The sequence below is a fragment of the Podarcis erhardii genome (assembly GCF_964252035.2).
Source record: "Podarcis erhardii genome assembly, chromosome: 1".
Lineage (NCBI taxonomy): Eukaryota > Metazoa > Chordata > Lepidosauria > Squamata > Lacertidae > Podarcis > Podarcis erhardii.
The window spans coordinates 4,399,475-4,406,590 of NC_138497.1; positions in this window are offsets into that span (position 1 = coordinate 4,399,475).

Sequence of the window (7,116 nt, forward strand, 5' to 3'; positions counted from 1 at the left end):
TACCGGAACAGGTTACTTCTGGGTTTCAGGGGTCGCGCATGCATAGAAGCACTAGATCGTGCTTTGCGCATGTGCAGAAGTGCCAAATCACAACATGTGCAGATGCACCACTGTGGGTTGCGAACGCTGCAGGTTGCAAATGTGCATCCTGCACGGGTCATGTTCACAACCCGAGCGTCCACTGTACAGAGGTTTCTTCCTATATACATAAAACGTAAGGGCGTCGTCAAGCTGCAGTTGGCATGGTTGCCAGCAGGCAGCCATGCCAACTCCAGGGGGATGACAGAACAGGCAAGCAGGTGAGCGAAGGCACAGGGCAAGTGGCAGCTGGTTGCAGAATTGTACATTTGGAAGGGATTCCCAGGGCATAGCTGTCAATGTTTCCCTTTTTTAAAGGGAAATTCCCTTATTCTGAATAGGACTCCTTGCAAGAAAAGGGAAAAGTTGACAGCTGTGCCCAAGGGTGCCATCATCATAGCTGTCAGCTTACAGATTTGAAAATAAGGGACCAGCAGCCTCGAAAATAAGGGACCAGCCGCCAAAATAAGGGATTTTCCAAGCACAGGTATGTACAACTTCCAAGCCCCTCCGAGCCAAAGGCAGAACGGATCTGCTATTGAATCTATTCATTCGGGGAATTCTTCCTGGTTTAGAGGGTTGGGTGTGGTTCTTTTCTTTTCCTTGTTGCTGCTGACATTGCATTTACTTGACACTTGTGCCAAAGCAAGTCCCGAGAGCATTTTGCATGACAATATCACCAGAGTGTAAACAGCACCACCTAGAGATGGGCTGATCTCCATGTCACCAAGCCAGTTCTGAGAAAGGAGCTGGAGGCACAGATTGTAGACGTGGATAGCGAATGACAGCATGAGCTGGGCTGTGACCCAGGGGGGTAAAGGTAAAGGGACCCCTGACCATTAGGTCCAGTCGTGGCCGACGCTGGGTTTGCGGCGCTCATCTCGCTTTATGGGCTGAGGGAGCCGGCGTACAGCTTCCGGGTCATGTGGCCAGCATGACAAAGCCGCTTCTGGCGAACCAGAGCAGCGCACGGAAACGCCGTTTACCTTTCCACCGGAGCAGTACCTACTTATCTACTTGCACTAGCATGCTTTCGAACTGTTAGGTTGGCAGGAACTGGGACCGAGCAACGGGAGCTCACCCCGTCGCGGGGATTTGAACCACCGACCTTCTTATTGGCAAGTTCTAGGCTCTGTGGTTTAGCCCACAGCGCCACCCGCATCCCGTGACCCAGGGAGACCCAGGTTCAAATCCTTGTTCGCCCATGAAGCTACTCTGCAGGGCTGTTGTCAGGATGTTGTGGGGTTTTCCCCAGAGGTCCTTGGAAAGACAAGCACAAAGGCATCTTTCTGGTCAATTTCAAGATGAATGGGGAGATGACGTTCTTCTCACCATTTGAGGGAGCTCCTCAAGGAGTTTAGTCTTGAAACGCAAAGGATGGTCAATGCAGCCTGACATCAAAGGCCGTTTCCTGCAATCCGGAAGAGGCAGAATGTTGCAACAGACGCATTTGGGCCGATGTGGTTTGAGTTAATGTAAACTTCCTTCCCTACAGAATCTCATGGTATTTCCTGATTCCTACACAGACCCACGCTCACCCCACCCCACCCTGGTGTGATTCCCACAGTTTATTTTTCCCTAAGGGAATTTTGCTTTATGGAAAATCCTGGCACGTCAAATTCCGTCCTGGATTTTTGCACAAATGTTATCTTTTAAATACTTGCTGTTGCAGATTGAATCTCACCACTTCCTCTCAGAAATAATATCTTAGGCTTTTTTCCTTCCAACCCCCCTCCCCCCCAAAATAAAAATGGTAACCTAGGATGAGGAATGAACGAGGTAGTTTTGTTGGAATCGAGCAGTTTTATTTATTTCACCACATTTATATACTGCTTGACTGAAATAAAACATCTACGTGCTTAACAAAAAATAAAACATCAAAACATCAAAAATATCAATAAAAGATGGTTAAAACATATTTTAAAACATTAAATATATACAGGTGAAACTCGGAAAATTAGAACATTGTGGAAAAGTTAATTTATTTCAGTAATTCAACTTAAAAGATGAAACTAATATATGAGATAGACTCATGACATGCAAAGCGAGATATGTCAAGCCTTTATTTGTTATAGTTACAGATAGGTAGCCGTGTTGGTCTGCCATAGTCAAAACAAAACAAATTCCTTCCAGTAGCACCTTAAAGACCAACTAAGTCAGTTCTTGGTATGAGCTTTCGTGTGCATGCACACTTCTTTATTTGTTATAATTGTGATGATCATGGCGTACAGCTGATGAAAATCCCCAATTAACAATCTCAAAAAATTAGAATATTAAATGAAATCAGCAAAACAAGGATTGCAAATAGAGCAATATTGGACCTCTGAGAAGTAGAAGCATTCCCAAACCAAGTACTGAGTACATATTCATTTTCTGAGATTGTTAATTTGGGGTTTTCATAAACTGTATGCCAGGATCATCACAATTATAAGGCTTGACATATCTCACTTTGCATGCCATGAGTCTATCTCATATATTAGTTTCACCTTTTAAGTTGAATTACTGAAATAAATGAACTTTTCCACGATACAGTGGTGCCCCGCAAGACGAATGCCTCGCAAGACGAAAAACCCGCTAGACGAAAGGATTTTCCGTTTTTCGAGGCGCTTCGCAAGACAAATTTCCCTATGGGCTTGCTTCACAAGACGAAAACGTCTTGCGAGTCTTGCGAGTTTTTTCCCTCCCCCCCCTTTTTCTAAGCTGCTAATAGCCGCTAAGCCGCTAATAGCCACTAAGCCGCTAATAGCGCTAATCCGCTAATAGGGATTCTTCGCAAGACGAAAAAACCGCAAGATGAAGAGACTCGCGGAACGAATTATTTTCGTCTTGCAAGGCACCACTGTATTCTAATTTTCCGAGTTTCACCTACCGGTATATATTTTTTAAATGAAGCAGTACAAGGAGTCATCCAACCGCCGTAGGGACTCTGCTCCAGATTTGTGTAGGGTTTACTCCTGAGCCTTTTCTTCTCCCGAAAATATCCCACAAGGTGGCAGAGGTTTCGGATCAGCTCGTTCCTTCTCCTAGATGGGCTCCCTTCCCAGGTGGACAAGCCCCTCGTTTCCTTCTACAGCATTAAAAGATAGATTTATTAGAAGTTTGGAACGGGTCTTATGTGGCACCTCTAGCTGTGCCACTTCTGAAGATCAAAGTGGCCACGTGGTGCCACGTGGGGTCAGGTGATCTGCAAGCAAATCGGTCCCAAGATGCTAAGGGCTTTATATACAAAGAGCATCATCAGGGATGGTGGGAGCTGGCTTGATCCAGCAGCCTCTTTTTACATCCTGCGTTCTTCAGATTTCCCCCGAGGCTCACAGAAGTCTTTTGCATTCAAGGAAATCAGTTGCAGGGGGGAAATATGTGACAGATGAAGTTAGACAAAGCCGCAAAGTATCCGAACTCCAGATGCCCGTCTCCAAAACAGAACACAAACAGAGCTGACGGGAGTGACATTTCCGCCAAAACCAAACTTGCGAAATTGGGTGTGCTTCGTACGTCCAAAAGACTGGTTTCTAGAACATCCAAGAGTCATTCCTCGTCTTCTGCTTCTGGTGGCTATCCTGGCTGGTGCTAAAGACTCTGACTCAGAAGGGAGCATTGCGATGGGTGGGGTACCAGCGACTAGGCTGTCTCTGTTGTAAACAAAATCTGCCCTTCTTCCATTATGGGGTATCCAAGAGCCCATATAGGGTCCTTACGTAGGTTCCCTATTGGTAGGAGAAAATAACAGAGGCCAACCAGAGAATATCGAGAAGCAAAGCAGCTAGTAAGCCTGATCTTTATTGATCTGTTGCAACAGGGTGCTCCCCTCACCTGCAGGAGAGGGGGAGGAACCCAGAACAATGGTGCGCAAGGCCTTATATAGACATTTTAAATTCCCTGCCCAGGAGCTCAAGACCACCCCTCCATACATCATACATACATCACAGAAAAGGCGGTCAACAGCAGAAATCTGAGTGTGTTGTTTATCTCGTCTGACAGGTTACCTGTTAATGCTCACTTGATTGGATACCCTGGGGAGCCTGGCCAGTCTTTTGTAATGATCTGTTCTGGAGCGCCGTTCACACCCTGAAGCGAACGCAACCCACATCTGTGCGTGTGCGGGTCGCGATTTGCCGCTTCCGCGCGGGCGCGTGGTGTCATTTTGAGCGTCTGCGCATGCGCAAGCGGCGAAACCCGGAAGTAACGGATTCTGTTACTTCCGGGTCGCCGCGGAGTGCAACTCGAAAACATTCAGCCTGAAGCAACTTCAACCTGAGGTATGACTGTATAGCATATATTCAACACAAAAAACAGTGACAATTTGTTGTTGACAAAGGACGGCTGGACATCGAAAGGGCCCCATTACCTTCAGGAGCTTAGGGCCGCACTGAACCTAAATTCGGCCCTGCATAGGGACTATATATAAGTCACCTGGGGCTGGAAGTCATTTTGGCTTGAATAGCAGGGTAGGTAAAGGTAAAGGGACCCCTGACCATTAGGTCCAGTCGTGGCTGACTCTGGGGTTGCGGCGCTCATCTTGCTTTATTGGCTGACGGAGCTGGTGTACAGCTTCCGGGTCATGTGGCCAGCATGACTAAGCGGCTTCTGGCAAACCAGAGCAGCACACGGAAACGCCGTTTACCTTCCCGCTGGAGTGGTACCGATTTATCTACTTCCACTTCGTGCTTTCAAACTGCTAGGTTGGCAGCAACAGGGACCGAGCAATGGGAGCTCACCCTGTTGCGGGGATTTGAACCGCCGACCTTCTGATCGGCAAGTCCTAGGCTCTGTGGTTTAACCCACAGCACCACCCGCGTCCCTGGACAGCTGGACATCGATGGACAGCTGGACATTGAAAGGGCCCCATTACCTTCAGTAGATTAGGGCCGCACTGAACCGAAATCCGGCCCTGGATAGGGACCATATTAAGTCACCTGGGGCTGGAAGTCATTTTGGCTTGAATAGCAGGGTAGAAATGCTCTAAATCAGTGGCTTTCAGCCAGTGGGCCGTGGCACCCTGGGGTGCCTTGAAGGATGGCCAGGGGTTATGCAGCCCTTGTCCCTCTTTCCCTCCCTACTCGGATGCCCTCCTGCGTCTCTGCCCCCCAAAGGCTTGCATGGATGTTCGTTGCTACTGGTTCTCCATCCCTGGGCTATTGGTTTCTGGAATGTCTTGAGAACGCCATAATATGAATTCTTTCCTCTTGCTGAGGGGGAAGCAGAGGAGGGAGCTATGGTGACGCTGGCCATGGAAGTGATTCCCTGGGTGTGTTCCTCATAGGCAAATGTGTGTCTGGGGGTTCGCCACGCCAGAAGCTGAGTCACCAAAGCACTGGAAGATGACTCACCAATACGGAGGAATTGTGAAAAACACCCAAATGACACGCTGGGGCTCAAGAAGGGGGAAAGTGTTTTCATTTTGAGTTTAGCGATGGCTCTTTCTTCTCCCACAAACAAGAAAGATGCCAATATTGGAGAAGGGAAATACTTTAAGCAGTTTTTTTAAAAAACTGTAACAGCCAGATGGGTGGGGTATAAATAAATAATTATTATTATTATTATTTGGGGCAGAGCTACTTGATTTTTGTTCCTCTGTAAAGTATCAGACACAATCATATTCATTACTATGACTTATTATTTTTAGTAGTAGTGGTAGTAGTTGTAGTAATAATAATAATAATAATAAAAAAATAATTTATTATTTATATCCCGCCCATCTGGCTGAGTTTCCCCAGCCACTCTGGGCAGCTCCCAATCAAGTGTTAAAAACAATACAGCATTTTAAATATTAAAAACTTCCCTAAACAGGGCTGCCTTCAGATGTCTTTTAAAGATAGGATAGGTAAAGGGTAAAGGGACCCCTGACCATTAGGTCCAGTTGCGGCCGACTCTGGGGTTGCGGTGCTCATCTCACTTTACTGTCCGAGGGAGCCGGCATACAGCTCATGTGGGCAGCAGGACTAAGCCGCTTCTGGCGAACCAGAGCAGCGCACGGAAATGCCGTTTACCTTCCCGCCGGAGCGGTACCTATTTATCTACTTGCACTTTGATGTGCTTTCGAACTGCTAGGTTGGCAGGAGCAGGGACTGAGCAATAGGAGCTCACCCCGTCATGGGGATTCGAACTGCCAACCTTCTGATCGGCAAGTTCTAGGCTTTGTGGTTTAACCCACTGAGCCACCCGCATCCCAAAGATAGGATAGCTGCTAATAAATAATAATAATATAATATTTATTCATTCCAAAAAATGTGTATACCGCTTGATTGGAATAATAATAATAATAATAATAATAATAATAATAATAATAATATAATAATAATAATCTTTATTGTCATTGCCCCCTCGGCAAGGGACAACGAAAATTACTAAAAACCCCATTCGAAGCACTTTACAAAAAGAACAATACAATTATTAGTAAAAACAATTAAAACTTTCAGAAAATTAAAATTAGTGTTTCACACCACAATATTATCCAGTTCTGAGACTGTGGTGTCTTAGGATCTACGCTTTATTTACACATAATCCCCAACGTCCCAGGAGGTCTTGCTTCTCCCATAGCCTTGGATCCCAGGAGAAATCAAGCACGGCTCCTCTCCCTCTTTGGTGTCATGGACGCTTTGGCCGAGAAGATTCCTGCATTGCAGGGGGTTGGACTAGATGACGCTGGGTGTCCCTTCCAGTTCTATGATTTCTATAAAACCAAAACACACGCCAGCTTTCTAGATATCTGGGTAGGCTTGTTTATCAAGAGGCAGGGAGTTCCAAAGTGTAGGAAGCACCGCACTAAAAGATAGATAGTAAAACACAAACAAACACTACTTGGTTGTGCTTAAGATTAATCTCACAGATATAATGGAAAAAACTGATTTTAATAAATGAATACAGAATATTTGTCACTCAAGAGAAGCGTTGAAACTGCAAAGAGATAGAGGGAAGTCAACTAATATAGCAGGGATTCAAACTAGTTTTCCGGAACAGAAAGTGACTGCAAAGAAAGAAAGAAAGAAAGAAAAGAAGGATTACAAATGTAATTTATTTCTGAGAACCTGGTTTATG